This window comes from Protopterus annectens, chromosome 2.part2 (assembly GCF_019279795.1).
Source record: "Protopterus annectens isolate FY-2018-M chromosome 2.part2, PAN1.0, whole genome shotgun sequence".
Taxonomy (NCBI): domain Eukaryota; kingdom Metazoa; phylum Chordata; order Ceratodontiformes; family Protopteridae; genus Protopterus; species Protopterus annectens.
Window position 1 is genome coordinate 1,055,299,172 of NC_056730.1, and position 25,000 is coordinate 1,055,324,171.

Sequence of the window (25,000 nt, forward strand, 5' to 3'; positions counted from 1 at the left end):
TACAGAATGCGCTACCAAGATTACTAAACACAGCAGTCCCAGAGGCAGACATCTAGGTGCGTGTCATCACCCGCAAAGGCAAAGATGTCGGTAGGAAATTTCTGTGCTGTGAGGTGTCTAAAAGCAAGACTGAGGCCCCAGGCAGATGGGAGCATGCACGCAAACACACACACACACACAAACACCCACACTTGGCAGGGCTGGGAGTCGAACATACACCTAACTACCCTATCACACTACAGCATGACGCATTTACAGAACGCGCTACTGAGATTACTAAACACAGCCGTCTCAGAGGCATACTTCTAGGCGTGTGTCATCATCCGCATTGACAAGGACACTGACAGGGATTGTATAGAGAGTGATCAGTCTGAAAGCTTACAGACATATTACTGTCCCACGGTAGATGTAGACAAACACATGGCAATGGTGTGATCGGGGCAACGTAAGATTTATGGAGCACCACAACAACATGACATAGACATGGGACGCATCACAGACAGTACACCCTTCAAGATAGTCGACCAGTGTGTACTCAGTAGGCATCCATCGTGACGTTGAAAATGGACATCTGTTGCCTGGATGACCACCATGGCTACACAGGATGTCAACGGACATGCCCATGCACAGAGGGACATCACAGACACAAGGTGTCACTGGGCATGGCCACACACTTAATAATACACATCCGTTCGGACTGTACTGTGTGTCGATCTATACAATGGCGTACTGGGCATGCTCACACACTTAGCAGTTGCAAAGGGCCGTCTTGCATGCAGACGGAGTCTCAACACACAAGGGCTCAGTTTGGACTGTCATGTGTGTCCTTCTACACAACAGTGTACTGGGCATGCTCACACACTTAGCAGTTGCAAAGGGCCATCTTGCATGCAGATGGAGTCTAAACACGGAACGGCACAGTAAGGTATAACTGTCCCCACGCACAGGGCGGGCCATCCTGCATGCAGACGGAGTCTAAACACAGAAGGGCACAGTAAGGTATAACTGTCCCCACGCACAGCGTGGGCCGTCCTGCATGCAGATGGAGTCTAAACACGGAAGGGCAGAGTAAGGTATAACTGTCCCCACGCACAGGGCGGGCCGTCCTGCATGCAGATGGAGTCTAAACACAGAAAGGCACAGTAAGGTATGACTGTCCCTATGCACAGGGTGGGTCGTCCTACATGCAGACGGAGTCTAAACACAGAAGGGCACAGTAAGGTATGACTGTCCCCACGCACAGAGTGGTCACACAAATGCAGTGACCAGTACACACTCAGCTGCCATCACAGCTGTCACAGGTGCAGATCACAGATGTACACAACGCAGTCTACACTGTAGCCCTCGAAACATCACTATGTCGTTGCTGCAGCAATACACAGCCATACATTACCACAACACCATGTGACACATGACCAGTGGACTGTACAGAGTTCTACAGCAACTGTGCAGAGTACACATGTACTGACAGGGTTCCAACAGGTGTTATGCATTGCAATTATACCACTATACATGACCAGGTCAGCTCAAGACATACCAAGGGCCCCGGGTCTTACACAGCTGTGACATATGAGTGTTGCTGTACACCAACGAACACACATGTTTGGATATGTCAAACATATGATTGTAGTGGATGTGTGCATGGACCACACACACAACACATATGTACATAGCTAAGCCTTTGCTGTCCCCCCTGCAGAACAGTGGCCTAAGCAATCATACGCACACAAATGGAAGGTGGGTCCATGTCTGTTGAATTCACAGTACAGGAGGTAGCAGTATTGACAGAGGACACATTCCCCTGTAGTAGTCACCCATGACACCCATGATTTCATACCACAGCCCATGTGTTATGCATGTCAATACACATGTCCACCAATAGCAATGCATACAAACATGGCTACAGGAGACACATGTAGGACAAATGCACATGTACAATCTGTACTGTGCATGCAGCAACCATGCATGTGCAGTGGCTGATGTCCATAACACAGCTGTGCCTAACTACAACATGCAGTCACAATGCAGCCCCATCATTGACACCTGTATATGGTGACATACAGACAGTACGGTTGGTTGTACATCATGTATGGAGGGATGGGTGTAAATAAAGTGGTGATCCACCTGTGTAGATGTATGTGTGCCGGGGATGGCTCACAGGTGTGTCACATGCCATCCTACCATGCCATGTGCAAACAGTACGCTATGTCACTGTTACTTGACGGTGATGACATAACGCATACACAGCAGTCAGGTGTTACCAACTGTATGTCACATGACACCTGTATCACTGACATCCTCCCATGTGCATATAGCCACACAATTGCCAGACATAGCATTGGTACACATACTGTGGACATTACTGCTGCATGTCTATCAAATGGCTCATCATATGGCAGGTGTATTATTCCCAGCACTGCCATGTGTGTCCACTTGTGTGACCATACATGCCACATATGGTGGGGACTATGTCCCAGTTTGTAACACATCCCTGTACACCGTTGTAGAGATTTGTACATACTGCAGTGTGGAAAGCATGACGTCTGCAGGTGTGGTGCATCATACACATCGGCTATCCGTACACACATATCTGGTCACCACAGTGTGTGTGTGTGTGTATGTATGTATGTATGTCTGTCTGGTGCTTGGTGTGAGGGTGTATGCAACCATACTGTGGAAACAGGATCACTAACCCCTCATGGTGATGCAGTCTACTACCCTGTTAATGCCATCGGTCCCATCCATACTGGCTACCTGTGCATGTCCCTTCTCTGTGCCACGTCATGTGGGTACAAAGTACTCCGAGGGTGATGACCACATAGGCAAGGGTCCACACCTCAACACTATGGGGTGTGCATTATAGCACTGTAGACCCAGTGAATGTGGCCATGTTCCTGTACTGTGACAGGGTATTACTGCTACACAGTGTGGCCTCATGCTATCAGGTGGCCTCTAATGTCATCATTGGCCAAACCACTGTGTACAACCCCTGCACCATGTCAACATACCTGTAATGTTTGTCGGTATGTATGTCACATCTCTGTCCGCTGTAGCCTGTTCAACTGACCACATGCTTCAGGTGCAGTATATGTGCGGACATCTGTGTCATGTTCGGACATCTGTGTCATGTTCGACTTTCCAAGAGTCAGGTTGAGGGTACGTTTAGCATGCTGATATTGCCATACATGCCTGTGAGTACTCCACAGTTACACATGGGGGACTGCAAACACTGCTACCTGTAGGCACATGCCAGTACACCATAGGAGGGAACCAGGGCATCATTACCAACATGCTGTTACTGTTGTAACCGAGACACATACTAGGAATATATCACAATGCATGCTGCACCTGGACTACATGGTATGACTGGTGCATGTCGACAGTACACCACTGATGTCACATACACATCTCTCAGTATTCACACACGTCCAGTGCAACATACACATCCCTCAATATGCATACACAAGTAATGTTAGATACACCTCTCACATCTCAGTATTCACACATGACCAATACAACATACACATCCCTCAATATGCATACACAAGTAATGTTAGATACACCTCTCACTATTCTGTTCACCCTGTGCATCAGACCATATGAGCATATCTCTGCACCGATGGTGTGGATGACAGGGATGTGGCACAGGCTTCATCATATGCACAGGGTGATACTGTTTGCCAGGGGCATAGGCTGCACCAATGGATGACATCATGTGTGCGGGTAAGGGCCGGTGATTTGAATGGACATGTCTGTTCTGTATGCATGTGGGTGTTGTGGAGCCCTACAGTTGTGTTTGTTGTGTGCGTGTATGTGTGCACACAGTTCTGTCATTTGTGAGGCCTACACAAGGGTATTATGGACAGCTCCAGATTGTACAGACCAGGTTGTACAGCTCACTGTGACCGGACACGGCCACATGTCCTGTGCCTGCCAGGGGTTGCACGGGCACTACCAGGCAGAGGTACAGAATGGCTATTGTCCAATGACACATGGCCACTGGAACCGTGTCCCCACTGGGAATGTCCAGGGCCACATCCACGTGGCCTGCTGTGACCTGGTGTGGACAGTGCAGCACCAGCTGCACTGCTACTGCTACCGGCACTATGGGAGCGGCCATGTGAGATGGCACACTCACGTTGACCTGCACTAGGTGGTGTAGCTGGCCTACGTCCATGTGTCCTATGCCTCACCCCTACCAGATGTTCCAGCACAGAGAGCTCATGCTCGCAGATTGCCATGCCATGGTCAAGGATTCTGACCATGTCACCCAATCGCCTGTCCAGAACATCAGCAAGCTGCTGTTGAGCACCTGCCAATGCCTGGATGATGTTGTTTAGGGTACTGATAGCAGCCCTCTGCAGCCTCTGCCCTTCTCTGTTCTGCTGTTTGGCACATGCCTGTGCCACCATTACAGTCTGGAACATGCGTCTGGTGATCCCAGCTGCTGTGCTATGTCCTGCAGGTGCATGTCTGCCAGAGGTCCTCCTATGAGCAGCACCAGCCACATGCCTGTGTGGCACATCTGCAGTCAGTATACTGACACCATGGTGTGGAGACACACCTTCTGTAGCCACCACACGTTCCTGTTCAATGCTAACAAACACTGACTGTCCTTCCTCTATGGCCACTGTAGATGCAGTATGTGTTGGCAGCTGAACTGTGTGCGGGGAAGAGGGGGACATAGCTGGGATGGCAACCGTTGGCACAGATTCCGCCCCTGACATCCCTGCCTGTACCTCATGCATATGTTCATCACTGCTAGAATCTGTGGGGACACTATCAGATGGACCGCAGGAGGGTAACGCACCTACATCACCTGTGAGTGCAAAGAAAGACTCTAAATTACAATAGACACACACACACACACACACACACACACACACACACACACACACACACACACACACACACACACACACACACACACACACACACACACACACACACACTGACACACACACACACACACACACACTGCCACACCATGCATGTGAGATGACAGATGGCATGCAGCATGCTTGTGATACAGCTGACAGCATGCAGCTGAGACATCAATAGTGTTTGTAAGCATACCCCCCTGGAATACACACTACAGCAGGCAGGTGTCATATCATTATCCATGCAATTCACACAATCATGGTAGTATGCATGCATCCCTGTGATACACCATGTGGACCAGAACAGGATAACAGTACACATGGCTGACGTGACCTTGACATGTAATCTGCTGACGTGTGCATTAACATGCATGCATGCCTGACACAATGGTGTCCAGATACATGTACAGCATTGTACTGGGTATCACATTGCGGTGTTGTCCATATGCCCTACAGATAGAATGCATGTTGAGCAAATGTGCATGGGCATGGTAGGGGACTGAGCTGTCTATATTGCTGTACAGTGTGATGTACAGACACTGCACCATTGCATGGCATCATGAGGTGTCTATATTGCTAAACAGTGCATGTTATGTGCACATTGCATATCCAGAACTGCATGCATACCCATGACATACCTGTGGATTGTGACCTACGATGCTGAGGTGTATACACACCCAACCATGCTGTGTCATGTGACAGGTCACTGGAGGACATAGAGATGACACCCCTGCATGATGACTAAAGAGTGTTAGCTGCCTGGCAACCATGTCCACACATAGCGGACCTGTCACATCACCATTTCACACATGACATTGATGTACCACGCACACAAGGTGCACAGCTAACAGTGATGTCCTATGGCAGGAGGGGAAAAGTACAGTTTCTGTGGCCTGGTGTCACTGTCAGTGGAATCTGTGAAGGTGACTACCATCATGCTATGACACAGGCATCATGTTCAACACATCTTATGAGGTACATGTCACTGACACCTCCACTAGCTGTGCACAGGCATTTAGGATGTGCAGCGTACCACATCACCTGTACAATCGGTCTAGTACGGCTGTAATTGGACCATGTGTGGACAAAATGAGACAGGGTGTATCCACATCCCATCTTCTGTGTGGCTACGTGTCTCTTGCCATCCCCCATGGCCATGTGTGCACATGTGTTGGTAATGTATGTGATGGCTGTCTATCACACATGTCTGTGTTGTCCCATATGACATACACCCATAGATGTTGGATATGTCACCATCCACAGGGCTATGCAGACAACAGGTGTATGTGTGGTATGTGGGGTATGGGTTATGGGAAATTGTGACAATATTGCAACCAAAACGTTACGTGTCTCAGACATGTCGGATGGAACATCACAATGTGTGAAACCACTGCAGGGGCATATAACACAATGGTGACACCTGTGGTCTGCCCATATCACTGCTCACTGTGCGGTACTGGTTGTGTACCACACATTGTGTTCCACTGTATAGTACATATGCCTCCATTGTAGAACACATCCACCATTGTATGCACAGCTGGATACACATGTAGCAATGACAAATACTGTAGTTTCATGTCTGTGTATCATTTCAGTTGTATATATTGCACATGGGTGGCCTGTGTGGATGATGGGTGATGTGACCTGTATATCTATGTATTAACTGGCCTCATGGTGAATAGATCTATGCTTTGACATGCCTGATACCGATGACAGTCTCACCTGCAACGGACTCTTGTCTGTGCGGCATGCCAGAGGTACCTGTATAGGGTGACACAGCAGTATGAACATTATCTATGACTGTATGACAGCCACAGGGTGCACAGTGCAGGTTAACACATTCACCTGTACAATAGCATATAGTCAGCACATGTGTGCATACCATACCTCTCAACCTCTTAGAACAATAAATGTGGACAAAGCCTACTATGATGGGGGACATATAGGGACAACTGTGACATATTGCTCTTACTAACTTAGAAATTTGCTAGACTAATAGGTTTGCATGCACATGGGTTTGACACGGAATGTGCAGTCATAAACACAAATGTATGCCATCATTTAATGACTCCATTCCTCAGCTATTTGTCAGAAAGGGACAGATATTAAGGGGAACACACCAACAATATGACGCAGACATCTGGACATCCTGCAAATACCTGTACAGTTCAGAGGTATGGTGCATACACAGGGTAGCATAAAGCATGTGTGCCCACATACCTTGCATATGTTGTTACATTACATGATGTACACTGACACATGCACATACGTGGGATATACTGGCCATATCTTCAGTACTGACTTACCAGGCAACTCCAGGCTCATTGGTTGGGAGACACCCACCTCCACGATGGCAGCTAGAGTTTGTGGGGGCTGTTCTGAGGGTGTTCCCAGACTGGCCAGTAGCTCCTCTGTGTGTGTGAGTGGAGGCTGGGTTGGTGGCCCACCACCCATTCCACCTTGTTCCCTGGCGATTGCAGTGGCACGCTGTTTTGCATGACATATCAGGTCTGTGCAGTGTCTGTGCACCTGATGGTAGGTGCGGTTGTGGCTGCCCACTTCGTTGACCCTCCTGCGAAGATCCTGCCACAGGTCATCCTGCTGCTGTGCATGCTGTGGCACATGACTAAATAAAACCTCATGGAGGTATGAGATTATGACATCATCCTCCTGTCGGCTGTATGCTGGTAGGCATGTACGCGGCATTATCTGTAAGACATGATGAAGGTAACAGGTCACATTTACAGACGTGTACAGTGATACTGCTGCACATACATTTTTAGTACATCTGCACAGCTATCTTTGCAAATCAACATGACACTAACACGACTGACATGTATGTGTCACACACATGTAACACCCAGTATGCATTGGATATCATCCCCATATATGTGTGTCACCTCATTAGTATTCCTACTGCATGTGACATCAGTCTCCATGTGGGCATGTCTGTTTGCCTGCACTGGTGTTCTTACCTATCTACTCATGTTTGATGTATCCATGGTAATGCTGTTGACCTTGATGCTGTGGATATGTCACATATCAACACAGACACAGCCTTACTGGACTTGGGCAGTGACAATGCACCAAGTACGCATGGAAACCTGTACATGCATCTGTTTTGCCATAGACATCTACACTGCACTGTACAGCTGTTCAACATCCTGCCACGGATCGTTTGTGTTGCACATGTGATAGACATGGGACAATGGCTAGTCAGACGTCATTCGCAGGTAAGGTTATCAGCTATAGCATGTACAGGCTGGGTTTCCTAGCTGTATCCAACACCCATTACGCCACCGCGAGGGGCATCAGTGACACATTACTGATCCAGATAGATGATACTACATCTACCATGCGGCCATCACACCATGCATGACATGGATGATATGTGCAGCTATGTGGACAGGGCTGCAATGTATGGTGGGTGTATGTCACAGGTATGGCACAGGGATCTGTCCAGCATGTGGCCATCCTAGTCGTAGGATGGTGGTTGTCCATGACGTATGTCTTTCAGATCAGGCTATGGACATGTAGCATGTCTAACAGTATAGTGTGGCATATGTCTGTATGCAAGGGGATAGCATGCTGCATACTGAAGGTGAGTATTGTGGAGGCTGGTATTGGCCATCCATGCATGGGCCCTACCCCTGGAGGGTGATGTGTATTGCAATGTTGGTCACACGGGTGCTGTGCATGCCTGTCCAATGATCTCCGTGCTCATGGATACCACCCTGTCATGTCATGGGTTCCTTGGATGACCACCTAAAGGGCCAGGGAGACATCTCCAGCTCAGGGAGGTGTACTACACTACACCATCCCTAACACAGTGTCCATACTGTTGACCACAGCCTAGGTGTTTCTTAATGGGTACGGGGGTATTCCCCTAGTGGTGTCATTGCTGATATCATCCACCAGAATGTGCACATATGTCACACACATCACACACACAGCCCATTCTGTATGTTGTTCACAACACTGTGACAACTATTGCCCATAGGTCATGGCCATTCATATCCTCACATACACAGATTGCTGACATTTGTCTGTGTGGTACGGGCTACAATGTGGGTGGGGTACAACACATTAACCCTGGTTTACTGTAGCTGACATCGTGTGATGTGCACATGTCACTGTAGCACCTTTAGTAGTTGTGAGTCTGTCAACAGGCCACTAGTAGAACACTCCTGTGACATACAAAGGCATCTGTAGCTGAACATACGTACTGTCTTGTACATCTATATTGCTAACATCTACATTGATAATGGTTCATGGACTTGCAGACCATACCCGGCAGTGTTCTGATGTGGTGCCACCAATCATGACTGTTGTCAACACTTGTGGGTTGATATTATCCAACACCCTATCTGTAATGTATGGGCATGCTCGGCACTTGTTCAGAGCTTCTAGGCACATTATGAGCTACTGCTTAGTTTAGCACCCATTTCACACCAGTCCTCACAGGTACACTGTCTGTCCATACATTTCCAGCTTAGTAACTGTACAACAGCTGTCGTACACACATCACTCACATACCTCGTGAGACATGGTGGTTTATACGGCGTGTCCACCTGGCACGTACCACTTATATACAGGCATGTCCAACTGGCACGTACCAGTGGTATTGCCTGTCACTATGATGATTATGTTGTACATGTGGCAATAGAGCTATTCTCATGTACACAGTCAATGCACACCTCCCAACATACAACAGTACAGCCTGTGGGGGATGCACATATGCAGCCCTGCTGGAGGTTATACTGTCACCAACCCTGACTGCACCTGACAGTCATGTGGGGATGTGCAACATTGGCAACGCACCCCACACATCACATAGTCCCACATGATCCCCACCACAGGCCACACATATGGAGACAACTTGTACAGTACCCCTCCATACTCTGTGTGGGCAGCAATGACAGCCCACATCACCAAACACAACCACACCAACCTATAGCCCACAGACACATGTGCCCATCACATACAGCCAATAGGGTGTCATAACATACACAACACACCTGTCTTAGGTGACTGTCGGCAGTCACACTGCTGTTCCACTCAGCAGGCTACACAAAGCGATAGTCACTTACATCCTGCTGTCAAGTAACTGGTTCTGCAACATAACCTATGCACACATGCCAAAAGTCAGCAGGTACGATGTGACTCATCTTCCATGTTTGTGTGACTGAAGTTGTCTCAAAGGGCACAGACTACATGTGCAGGGACATGCAATAGCCCACCAGTGTTGTAGCCCTGATGGTGTGGTCCAAGCCCTGGGAAGCATTTTGTGGTCATCCGGACCTGTTACCACTGTACTATGAATGACTGTGTCACTCCCAATAGTTGTCCATGCTTCTGCTGTCATTCCACAGGCATCTAGTATACGTCCACTTTGACAGACCCGGCCAAACAACATAATGCTGTGGCACAGCTGACCTGCACCTGTCAGCCCTGAGAGTACGGATCACGTGTTGGACTCTTGCTGCTTTCATACTGCCTGTCTTACACAGTGTCCAATAACAATCACCACCAGAATGGGAACTGGCTAGCGAAGCATGTGGTCATGTCACACAATGCTTGACATCATCCTCTGTGACGCACGCAGGCAAGGCACACCTGATACTGCACCACTTCAATATCTCTGCAGTGACTGGGACCTGCCTCTTGGCTCTGCAGAGCACACCTGCAATTACTGGTTATAGACAGACCGTACCTCTCAGGCACGTACCTGGACTGGCACACCCACAGCTGAGGTGTCCCCATATTCCACTATGTTGTACACACATCCCGGCTGGTTACTTAGCACAATGCATCACAGATGCTCCACGTGCATATAACTGTGTCCGGAACTACTGCTGCTACTAATGTGAGACTGACAGTAACCCACACTTAACTGTGATAGCCGCACATGTACTGGCACATTAGGCGTACGCTGTGCATGAGTCATAACCTCCACTTGGCTGGTTCGACCCATACACCACCTCCAAGACCAACAGTATCCTTGACATGGACACTACCAACATGTGACTGCTGGTCCACACCTGAGGTTATCCCCTCATTGGTGGAATCCGAACACCTGCTACCAACCCTTGTTAGCCACATACCGGCACCACACACTTCACGGCATACACAGTAGATGAGTACTACAACACCAAATACAGATGTCGTATGACAGTGGTAGTTGTTGTCGTGATACATGTGCAGGTGGACAATGCATATGGAAACACTGAGACATAACCCAGTGCACTTCAATAGCACATACATGAAAATATGGTTCATGCTATTCAACACAGAGCCATGATGGTACACACCAGATTACAGACAACACTCTGGGGGTGCGGCCCCACGGACATACTTTACAACAACAGGTGGGGGCTGTTACACAGTGGTGTACATTCCCATGGGTGGGGTGACTCACTGGTCAGCCTCGGCAGGGCCAGAGGATCCCTCATCACATACTCCATAACTAGCTACGTACACATTACTGCGACACATTCCGAGATGTACCACAAGGCATTATGGTGGTATGTCAGTAGTCGTATGCAATACCCACATCTGTTCACACATACAACTGTCATTCTGGAACATGACAGTAACAGGTGATGTTGGCAACATGCTGTCTGATGGCTTCAATGCTAACATTACACCATCTCACTCCCTGCAGGGCCACATTCCTTGCAGGAACATTGCAGTGTACCTGCAGTCACACCTACACAGTACTGACCTGCACTCTATATGTCCTAGGGCACAGGCCCCTTGTCACCCTACAATATCACAGGCTGTGATGTCCACAGACCTCTGAGCAGCATGTCTCCCCACTGGGACACCATATTCAGTAATAGCCTTGTACCAGACATTGTGGCCCCTGACTGGCACACAGCGACAGTAACACTCCACACAGGTGGCGCCACAATGCACGACTGGGACTATTGCCCTACTCACCTCACTAGACTGTTATGCATGGCTATAGGGCACATCATCATGGACATCATTCGTTGAGTCTTTGTTGTGCTCCAGTCCTTTGATGCCAGCTGTGTTGGTCTTGTTGGGGCCACAGCATGCCTCCCACACCTGTTGAACACCTTTCATACAGTCACCAGAGTAGTTGATGATGACACAGGGGTCCACATGGCCTGCATTGTCCTCTCGCTGCCATTCAGCACCGTTCTCCATTCTGGTATTGACTACATACACATCCACCTGCACATCACAACATATGTCTCTGGATGTTATGCAATGTGGCTAATGGATCGGACACACACACACTGAGGGTGGCATACCATATCACATACTGCATTCCAGTTACACTTGGCTTACCACAATCCTCAGTCATGGGGCCCTCATGTTCGGTATATGCTTCCCTGAGGTACAGGCTACCACTGAGGGGACTTCCCTGCCTAGCTTTACAGACCACTGCATACCCAGCGCCATTGTTGCTCCACCAGCTGATACAGACCCCATCCATATGGGTGTCACTGTGATGGATACCGATATGAACATCATGGCCTCTACCTGCATGACACTTGGTATGAACATCACCTTTGCAGTACACCATCCACCCACTGGTTATCACATAGGTGTTAGTCCCCTACACACATGTCACATTGTACAGGTTTGTAAGACACATGTATGTTGCACACACTCCTGTGATTACCACATTGCCACTGTGGCATGGATATCCTTCTAGGTGTCCACACATGTCTGTACTGGGTGTGTAGCTGGTACATAGGCACCCATTGTACCTCTGAACACCGGACTTATACACACATCCATGGGTACAATACCCCGCTTAGGGTGTACCTTACACAACAGCTTTACATAACTCAACATTAAAACGCCATGTGTTTATTGAGCTATGACTGTTAAAGTATGCGGCTTATGTACAGACACCACGTCTGTACACATTTGCGGACTACATACTCAGGGGTGACATCTGCTGCAAAGACCGGGCCCATGTCTACAAATATGTTTATGGATACACTCCGCATGCACGACATACACAATAGCCACTATGAGCATGATGCTCATAGATATGTGCATACACATGACAGTGTGTGGCATGTACTTGGGGGTTGCATTCCCAAACCGGACACTCACCATGCTTTGGGACGTGATTCCTATGTACATCACGCATGGACAGTCAGTAGCAGTGTTCATGTGATACCTCACTTGGTGGATGGTGGACACATGTACGCCAGGGATCACTGCAGTGGCTGTACTGTACGTGATGCAAGTTACACATGGCTCTTCTGTTCACAGGACACTACCCTAGAGAGGTGCCACTGGTCTGCACACTGTAGTTGTTGTTACACATAGACTTGCCAGACTGCATGATACCCCACTATGAACCTGTGGAGCTATTACATGTCCTTTGTGCATGGTTACTGGTATAGCCCTTCCAGTTAGATTGGCTGTCATGCTATTACAATGTCCCATGACTACAGGCCATATGTATACTGTTATTGTACACGCCAGTCATGTTCATGTTTGTCTGTCACATCTCTTCTGCTATTCTAGTATGGGAGTAATGTTTGCGTCCTTTGCAAATGCACAGAGTGGATTACATATTATTTATTTCATCTTAACTGTTTATACATATATTAATTACATACTACTCACATCACTATATGATACCTTTGTTATGCATCATATGCCTGTTCTCCTGTGTAACATATCTGACGTATCAATCTACTGTACTATACATTACACATGTTTTACATGGTATCCCATAATTCAAAGCATACTTGCACAGAGGGTCCACCTTAGACATGTCATTGACGTTATATGCCCATACACATGCGTACTGTTACAGTATATCTACATATACTATCCCCTGCTATGGCACGTACTTATTGGACATACCCTGCCACTGACGGCGGGTCATATGACATTGTTCTGTTTAAAGCCATCATGTTGCATCCCTTGTGGTGTCTGTGCTGTTTACCGTGTGTCCCACTGCTGGGCGCACATCTTCTACAAGCATTAGTATGATCAGCAAGACATCACTACATAAATACCATTCCCCACTTTATGCATGGTAGACACTTTTAATTACTGCAAACCAGGCTATGCATACACTGACATTACGTAATACAGAACATACTATACATACAGTTAGTGTTCTACATACCTTGATATCGTTCTGGTGTTTCATCTCTATCTCGCTCTTCTGTATCACTCTTTCAACTGTTATACGGTATGAGCATACAGTTTGCATATCTGGCAAGTCATCCTTATATACGTCTATACCTGCAACATGTGGTTTACTGCCACCAATTGGTGGTCCGGTGTGACTAATTACGTGCACTTCAGCTGTGCAGCTACTCCATTCACCAATTATGTGGCAGCAGTGGGGTATAATTGAATTCTCCACTTGGGCGTTGGCCATTTGCCCTGCCTTTGGGGAGACAGCCTGTATTGTGTTTTGTTGTGTGCAATTGCAACTGCTATGTGTAGAGCCAAGTCTATTTTGGGGTCATGTCCCCCGTGGATTGTGTGTGATGGCTTGAGTATGTGGTTCTACCTGTGACTGTACCTGTCATCCCACCCATCTGATAAAGGACTATTGCAAACACCTGTAACATCGCCGTTTGTTCCATTGTACGATGGATACAATTTTGCATGGCGCCTTTAAATGTATGTCTCACAAGGTATGTAAATGGTTCAGCAGATGTAATTGATTAACTAGATGTTTGGGCTGTGGTTACGGTCTGTATTGCTATTGTTTCCAGTGTGGGGGATGTAGGTGGGTGTACGTAGCATATACGGTTTTGTGGGGCTTGCATTTCTACGTAGTCCATATATATGTGTGTGGGCCCCTTCCCTAATTACAGTGTTATCACTTAATAGACTTCTGTTACCGGAATTTACTTTGGGCCATTGTTAATTGGTTTCTATATGGTATGCAGGTGCGGTTGATACTTCCATACCTCCGGATGTACAGCGATATGTGCAGGGATATTTGTAAATGACCGCTATCCCGTGTATGTCTGTCCCAAATATTTGCAGTCATTGCAGTGGTGTTGGTGTCAGACCCTCTGTCACATGGCTTGCCACCTTTTCATATGGCCATAGTTGGACACTTGCGGGTCACACAGTGGTGTTTACAGGCTGACATATGGCCACGGTCAGTACACAGGATAGCACATACTTTTATCCTCATTACATACCAATTGTTCTTGGTCCTTCACTACTTATCGGTTTGCATGTAACATTCCGTTTCTTACATATAGGCATGAGTATTTCCTGCAACTATTGCATATTATTTGGGACATACTAATGTCCTAAACTCTTGGACAGTTGCCCTTTGTAATGTTTCATGTCAGGACACACCTGCCCAGGGGGGGCTGTCCCTCCCAATGTGGGACAGGTGTTTACTGCATGCCTATGGCTAGCTATACCCGCACCTACCGTAATCATCTACCTCCGAGTTGCCACCTACAGACACACTATGCAGACACACACACACACACACACTTTAGTCACACGGGAACACACATGGCACCTTCAACACACACATACACAGGCTACATCACTCACAACCACAGTTGTACACGGTACCTACGTGGACCGCACCGCCGCCAGCGGTGACTACATATCCTTACTATCGTCATATTGCTTGCTGTTCTACTGTTCCAGTACTGTGTTTCTTCTGTCTTTCAACCTCCTGGTTACGCGTGTCAGTGTGTGACACATTCCATAGTTGGTGGTATCCTGTTTATTTGTACCTCAAAGGTGTTTTGAATGTCGTTGACCTATCTATATATTTGCAGATGTCAGTGACCCCTTGTATATCGACATATATCACACTATCGCCCTTTCTATCTGTATTATATATGTGTAGATATATATATATATATATATATATATATATATATATATATATGTATATATATATATATATATATATATATATATATATATATATATATATATATATATATACACACACACACATATCTCAGACAGGGGTGATGACAGGCATGCTACGCCTTTCATTGTGTGTTTGTCAGTGTATACTGTGTTTCCTTCACTCCGCACGTTTGTGTCTGTACCTGTCACATTACACACCTGCCATAGGTTAAGATTACCTCCCATCCCACTTTGCGAGGGACAGTCCCTCTTTGTGCAGTTGTGTCCTGCAAAATATTTGTGAACATAGCAAATGTCCTGCAACTTTGGGACAAACATATTCACTATAGTTTATGTCATAGTTGCATAACACACTTATTCTGTATCTGACCCACCTACATGTTACAGGACATGGAACATGTACCTGCGACCATTACTAGACTAAGCTTTTTATCTACGCAAAACACTGATGTTCTGGTTTTCATCCTGGCCGGGTGTGTGTCATCCTGCAGACATCTGGTGTATGTCCCACATTGGTCATTTGAACTGTGGCAACCCTACCATATGTACATCTTGCCTAGCAATAGTGTTGGGTGATTGTATACATGACTGCCTGTTCCACTCCTGGCAGTGGTCATTTTACCCTTCAGAGCAGGTGCTATTTGTTCAGGGGTGACTAATGCTGGTGTCACCTGTTCTGTACATCATTGACCGTGATCTATGCAGTGGTCAGTGATGCTTAGCCCTATTTTGCGCTTATCTGTATAGTCATATTTAAACATCGCTTACCAGCTGTGGGCAACGCTTATTCCCACTAACGTGTGCTACACATATTCTGATGACCTCCATCCGGAATGCATTACCCATGCCATCGGGATTACGTTACATCCCTTGTGGGATGTGGGACCGGGAACATGCACGACAGTCACTGGATGTACCACTTGGACATCTGGGGGTTGTACACGAATTATGTCAATTTGTATGTGCAGTACACTACAGCAGTTACTAAACACTACACTCACATGGATAACTCCGTTAGTTTACAACTTGATGGGTCCAGTTAATGGTATGTCCATGTGATGTTTACTGGCTGTACTCTGACACTGGGTATGTATATCACAATTAGCTACACCTGATAATTTGCTACACCTTCATACGACCGTGGATGCAGCATGCCGGGTTGATGAATGCCTGTCATGGGTACATCCCCTGCCTTGACACAACATCCATGATTACATTTTGTGGAGCCCCTCAGTAACATGGCGGGTAATCCGTGATGACTGTGTGTAGGACAGTGCTTACACACATATGCTGCCATGATTGCCTCTACTCCAGTACGCGACAGTTGCTTACTCGATGTTGTGGTGACGGGAGTCACTGTTTGCCCTGTTTGGTGTTTTGCCTCTGACAATCGGGCGTGTACCTACCGATGTACCTGGGAACCTATACACACAGCACCGACAGATGCTGATAGTCGCATCTACTGTTCAGGTGTTGACATTTCTGTGTTCCAATGGCTGTTGCGTGTACAATGTTTGATGGCTGCCTATGTAGGATTCCACAGTGGACCACCTATACATCACAATTTACAGGTAGTCATGTTTGTGTGCCATCCATGTTACTGTGTGTGCAGGTGGGGAGGGGTGTCAGTCCGTGGGAGCCTACACTGTCAAGGTATGTGCTATACGTTCCCTCTTTGCCAAGGTGTAGGCATATTGGGCACCCCTCTGTCTGCCTACTGGGGCTGGCACAGTGTGTCCATGGTCTGGATCCCTCTGTGCCTGTGTTGGCCTTGGCACTTGCGGTGGCTGTGAGGCCCTCCCCCATTTTGACCCTGCTGCAGCTATTTCCACAGGATCATATTATGTAGCATGGCACATACTATGAAGATGTGGGCACATGTGCCTGGAGAGTACTGCAAGGCTCCACCAGATGTGTCCAAACACCGGAACCGTGATTTCAGCATCCCAAACACACGCTCTATGATGATTCTGGTTTGTGCGTGTGCCTCGTTATGGCGTTCTTGCATTGGTGTGTGTGCATTTCTGATGGGGGTCATCATCCACAGCTCCAGTGCATAGCCAGCATCCCCCACAAGGTGACCTTGTGGGATGTCCCCCCTGACAAATACCTCATACAGCTGTGAGGTATGCCAGATATGGGAGTCGTGGTAGCTTCCAGGGCTGCCAGCACACACATCCATGATAATGCCCTGGGCATTGCACACAACCTGGCAGTTGATGGAGTGGAATCCCTTGCGGTTTATGTAGCGCCTACCATACTCACTGGGTGGTGACTTGATTTGTATGTGCGTGCAGTCTATCGCACCCAGTACCTCCAGGTAGTTTGCCACACAGTGGAAGTGACGCATATTGCTGGCCATCTCCTCCTGAGTTTGGGGGAAGTTTATATGCTCATTGGCATGTGGTAACATGGCATCCAGGAACTGGTGTAGTACCCTGGATGCCAATGCCTTTGAGAGCCCCATTATACCTCCAGTTGGCCTTTGAAAGGTACCTGTGGCTAGTATTTGCAAGCTTGCACATACCTTCGTGTCCACTGGGATGGGTTCCCCTCTGTTGTTTCTGGTTCTCAGGTGTGGCCGGCACAGCTCTACTATTTGCTGTAAGATGTCCCTGTCCACCCTGTAATGCTCTACTATCTCCAGATCATGTAGCCCCTGGTAGGTTACCCTTGGTCTGAACACTCTTCTCCTCCTCCGAGGCCTATGGTGGTTGTCGGCATCATCCTCCACAACACCGTCGGTCTGTAACACATGCTGATGAATCACAGCTATGGCAGCTCCCAACATGTACATTTTAAAAGTTCCTCGTCTGTTTTCACCTATGGTGCAGTGTTTGGGAATACACAGGTGTGTGTTGGGTGCTTTCACACTTTATACTGTTTTGCTGTGAACACTGATGATGTCATAGGGTGTGTATGTACGATCATGGCTACACTGTATCTTCTGTGTTTTATTAACGGAACCACTATTGTGCAGCCTTTGGTGTTGCATTACATTTGGATGCCGTGAATTACCTCCTGCCCTTCCGTTTACATTTGTGCACATTACACCTACCATTTGCTGGCATGCATCCAGCTGCCTGCTTTCAATTGTACTTTCCTAGACCTGGCTTATCTTGCGTAATGTGTGATATTGCCGATCTGCTGTGGGTTTGCTTTGCTCTGCTATGACAGTTCTCCTATCTTTGCATTCCAGGTCCTCCCCTCCTTTCTTTGCAATCCTATGCCTCCTCTATCCTGTTTTGCAGGTTTCTGCATGCAGGCTTGTCTACTGCCGTCGATTGGCTGCCATGAGTTGATTGATGTTAATTGCTCATTAGTACGCCAATTACCATGCTTCGGCATTTCCGTCTTTTCTTCCCCTGACCTTCCTGTTTGTGCTATTGTTCGCGACGCATGCATCCGCTTACTGGGTTTCGGGCACGAGTTCATCCCCATACACATGCGCTTTCGGGCACCATGCGTGCTCTCAGCTAAACGGTTCTATACCCTCCTCCCCACCCCTGTCCTGCAGCTTTGCTTAGCAACGGCCAGGCCAGATTTGCATTGCTCCAATGTGCTTACTGATATGGTGGCACACCCCTCTGCTGATGTCATGTATCACCTTTGATACACTCCTCGGTGTTATAGTGCTGCGCCGTCAGGTACAGCCTTAATCCGGCGAGACGTTTGCAATTCAGTATTACCTGCCTCATTTGCATGGCATTGACTACTAATTCATAGTTACAGTGCCGAACACTGTCGCGGGCCCCTGACAACCCTTCCGCCTTGCTTGTGGTGTGCCATGCCTACCATTACATATTATAGTGCAATCCTAATTTGTCTTTCATTGCGATTTTATGACATTTGTATATATTTCCTTTGTATTCCTGTTTGCACACACATGCCCTGCGGTTGTACTGTGCGTTACTGTGGACATGACATTAAATGTTGTTTTTAGGTGTTGTACATCTTTTCTTGTGCCATTGGCTGTGTATTTCACCACTGGCATATGTTAACTTTGTAATACATGAGTCTGGTCTGCTTCCCTAATGCCAATGTTCTGTTTGGGAAAATGTAAACCATGTTTTTTGGTTTACATTTCCATGGGCTTGCGCTACGCCTGCACCACTTCGTGAATCGCTGTATGCCTTCATTAGCATGGTGCGACACTGCGCATGGGGTGATTTGCATACCTATGCCGAGGGCAGCGTAGATCTGGCGTATGCCGGTAGTGCACGTGGAGTTGGTTCGTACCTGAATCGATCGGCGGACATATTTGGCGTTGTCCCGCATACGCTACACCTGCGCCTGGAGCAGGCTTCATGAATCTGGGGGAGAGAATGCATTTTATCTTACATATTACATAATAGTTATCCATATTTCTAATACTCCACTGGATTTTTACTCTCAATGCATTGTTGAAATATTTTTCTTTGTAACTATTTGTTCTGTTCTTGTTCTAAAACTTGGGTTGTGGATGAAATGGGTCATTGTGGAACAATCCACTACCCTGGTTAATAACCAGCCAAACAAACAAAATGAACAGACAGACAGACAAGTAAAAACAAATAAATTAATTGAATGATTAATTAATACTCAGTTTGTAAAGTTATCCATATGATCTTCAAGTCTGGGGCAACTCATCACAGCATGAGTTAAAGTGAATGATAAACACTCAGTGGAGAGTTACTGTATATTAGAAACTGTCATTCCTAACTTCTCCTCCAAGAACACAATCCCTATATGAATGTCTTTTCTTTTGAACAGTAAATGAATGAATGAAAGAATGAATCATTCATGAATGGAAAACTATAGTTACATACATGTATACATGCATAAATGAAATGAGTGCTAACAGTCTGCATTTTAACATTTTCTATCACACTGCTTGATATCAGCAATTGTACCTGTTTGCATTATTCAAAGGCAATAATTATTCATTCTTAACTATTGAAGTACTGATATTTTAATTTAATTCATGCTAGGAATCTTTTTTCATGAAACAATAAAATGAACCTTAATAATGAATTACCTCAATGCTTTTGTTACAGTTTTGATTTTATCTCAGCGTAATGACTAACATCAGTAGAAAAGCTTGAGCAGTAAAAATGGAAGTATCTGCTTTATATTCTGTGCACTGCTAACGATATAATGGCATATGGATATTTGGCAATAGTTCGCAACTTTATAGTCACATCTGTAAAGTAAATGTACAGGCAACCAAATCAGGAAATCTACTTTTCTACTCTTCTGGGGAAAATTATGCCAAAATCTAAATTTGGACTGTATGATATAAAAAAACACTGTTTTTTTCTTAGAATTTGGCAATTTAGGCCAGAGCACTTTTTCATTACATGCTGTATTTCTGCTCATATTTGCTTGCTGCAGCTTGCTTTATTGTGTGTTCTATGCCCAGAATAACTTTTAATTTTCAAAATATAGATGAATAAAGAATTATAATGAAATTACAGAAATGATTGGTGATTTAACTTAAAACTGATAGGTATATTTTGCCTGGTGAAAACAGAATTTAATTTTTTTAACAGTAAATCAGTGAATCTGCAAATAATTACACGTAAGTTTTCCTACTGAACAAAAAACAATATATATATATATATATATATATATATATATATATATATATATATATATATATAATTGCTGACATATCGAATTTCAGACATTCATGTCCATGACGTTGAAACTTCAAAATAACAAAAGTGCATAAGCGTGAATAGGACTATGTCAAATTTGTGCTTTTGTATGTACATTATGTTGTGGAAGTGTTTGGCTGGGATGGTGTCTGCAGTGTAAGGTGAGTGAGTGAGTGAGTGTTTTTCTAACTTGTACGAGTGGGTTAGGGTAGGGAGGTGGAGGTATGATTGTGTGTGTTGGCTGTGTGTGATTATTTTTTTCTTTACTGTTTGTGCGATCCCAGAGTTAGTATATATAAGTAGGGGGTGTGTTGGGGGGGTGCAGGGGGGCTTGCCTCCCTGCATTTGTGTAGAGTAAGTGTGTGTCTGTGTGGTGTTTTGTTGTATTTGTTTTGTGTGTGGGCATTATGGTTTGTGTGTTGTGTGCTGTATTGTGTATGTTCGATGTTTTGGTTTCGTATTTGTGAAGTGTCTGTGTTGTGATGGTTTCAGTTTTATACTGTCAAAATGTTAAAATTCGATATTTCAGCATTTCGGAAATATGAAGTGTGTGTGTGTGTGTGTGTGTGTGTGTGTGTGTGTGTGTGTGTGTGTGTGTGTGTGTGTGCATGTCTGCGCATGTGCATGATTGTATTTACGTATTCACTAATTAACAGAATGATCAACACTATTTTAATAAATGCCAAACCATCAACATCACCAGGCATCAAAAATAAATAATAGCATCTCACATCCAATCACAAAAGGAAACTTGATGCTTTCTTTTATGGTCAGTCTAACTTCAAACAAGCACTGACATCTGCTTAAAAATCTATCACTGCATAATAAACTGACATGAACCAAGCTAATAAATTTATAGGTATTTACTAGGCTTGCAGTTCAGGGGGAGCATTGAGGAGCCAAGCCCAAATTTGTAAGTTACAGCACAGTGTTCCACAAGACTTTGAGCAACAGTACATTCCCTACAGAAGAATATTCCAGAAGAGTAGATGAGATAATTAATACTAATTACAGTAGCATGTTAGCTATTGATTCCTTCAAACCATATGAGTGAATCTAGAGGTAAATGAGCTGTAAGATTATAACTGCCACTCATGACTACAACTACAGATAAGAAATAACACTTTATGACTCCCTGCCCACCCCATTATATTGTGTGCACATCTCATGAATGGGATTTCAAAATGACATTTTTGGCACCCATGTCTCTCATCCTATCAGTCTTCAACATTACAGCAGGGGCCATCAAGATTCTTGGTGAAGATCTAGTCAGCTCTATTGGCTTTGAGGGACAAAGTGGTGACAGGTGACCTTTGTTCAGTTAGTGGCTCATCATGTGCAGGAGCTGGCCTGGGGAAGATGAGTGGGCCTAGCCTGTCACTAGGGGTTGTAGCTGGTTCCCAAAATAGGCCCTAATGACTCTACTTACTTCAGAGGATTCTCCACCTACCATAAGTTCTAGCATGTGTAATTGTAGCATGTATGTGTGCATCCCGAAGGCAATCATGTGAGAAAGTCCCAGCCATGACTAGAGTAGGTAAGGCTCTCTGCCCACATAATCATGGACTGGACTCCTTAATACCTGACTCTCACCTCAAAGGGGGTAGGGGGATAGCAAATAAGGCTCTTACTCCTGCCAGGGAATCAAAGGGCAGTAGGGATCTCTTTCTGTTCAGGGAATGAATGGATTTGGTTCTCACCTATAAGAGGATCAAATGGGCTGACAGGGTGTAAGTAAGTAAGTAAGTCACTGGACAAACTGTGTGGATGGAGTGGGGGTGAGGGTGGAAATCACAGCAATATATTTATTTATTTATTTATGAGATGAAATTACATGGATTGAACTACAAGGTACCTTTCGCAGCCTTGACCTGTTTTTTGTAAAAAAGAAAATGCAGCGAATCCCACAACAGGAATAAAAAACTGAGTTTTGTACAAGTTAGGCAAGCGAATGCTTTTGAACATGAAGAGTAAGTGATACCAAGCAGCTAGTGTGAATAACATAATTCATAACTGTGCCAAGTGAGAAAACAAAATGAAGTGATGACAATCAACATTTTTTATCAGTACAATGAACATTAAGTGCATCATGAAACAAAATGTCTGTTATAAACACACACACACATTACAGCAATCAGTAAGTTAGGAATATAGTTATGCATGGTTAAAAACAGGTTTGGTATAAGGGAGGGGTTAAATGAAACTGACTCAGAATAAGGAAGTAGTGGTGGGAATATCCTTATCAGTATTGCACATATGCCGCTGCAAGTAATAGAAAGTTAAGTGAGAAGGTGCCATGGATATGAGGCCTTCCAAGGGATGGGAAAAGTAGACAGTGGACAAAAGCAGACAGGTCATTTGGGCACAACAGTGGTCAGTAAAGCTGGGCAGTTTTGATAACTGAAGTTTAAGTTCCTTATTGCATGAGGGAAGGGATGAGATAGAACAAATTTCTTGATGGGTGGAGAAACAGACTACAAGGGGGTTGAAAGAAAAGACCTTTTAACTTCAAATGCTAAATTACACTTTTATCTTAAGTTGTTGTTTGTCTTTCGGCTTTTCCCGGTTAGGGGTCACCACAGCAAAACTCTGGTCCGCTAATGATTGGCAGTAGATTTTCACAAACGCCGAGGTGCCAGCTTGACGTTCAACCTTCAACGAAGGCATGTCCATTTATGCATGACTTTCGAACGCCCACCCAACCGCAGGATATGCATTATGAGCACAGGGCTAGAGTAACCTAGCTGTGATTTCTATTCATACGGAAGCTATGAAGAAGTAGCAATGATTAAGGTTAAGGATTTTACAAATGATTCTAGCAAGAAAATAGGCACTCAAGTATACTTCTGCTATGACCCAGCATTGATGTTTTCTTCTTGAGGCCTGAAGAATGAACTTCAAGAATTTTCAAAGATGTTTACAGAATGCCATTGTGTCAGTCTGAGTGATTAAAATGGATGACATGTGCTGCTACATGGGCATGTTTAGTAAGGAATGTTGTTACCATGTTGGGCACTTTTAGCATAAGAGAGATTTTGTACAAGATCTTATCGATGTGGGTATTAAAGGTTACAGAAGAGTCCAGAAAAAAATCTAGGTATTTAAGGGTCTGTACTGTTTCTATTAAATACCAGAGAAAGATGTCATAGACAAGCAATGGTCAATATTTGAAATTTTAGCTGAAAAGCGTATGGCCTCATTCTTTTCCACCATTCTTTGTGAGTTGCATAAGCCAGACAGAATGAGCTGATACATTACCCTCTAATTTGGCCTTGTTAACATCTGAGGAAGCATATTACCTGCTGAAGCCCCTGTCATCAGTGTATCAGGTGATATTATCCCAGTGTGTAAATGCTAAATCTATATTCTCAGAATAAGTATTGAGAAGTTGGCCAGAAATTGATCATTGAGGGCCTCCCTTTTATTTATATCAAAGCAGGAGGATGAGAATGTTTTCTCAATGTATACTTTAAACCTTTCAGTAAAACCATATCTTCCTTGCACTCACCTAATAAAAGGCAGTAAGTAACTGAGGCAAAAGCTTTACTGAGGTCCATTGCTGCATAGCACCAGTAAGAGTCCCCCCCCATTACAACATGGTGCTTTATA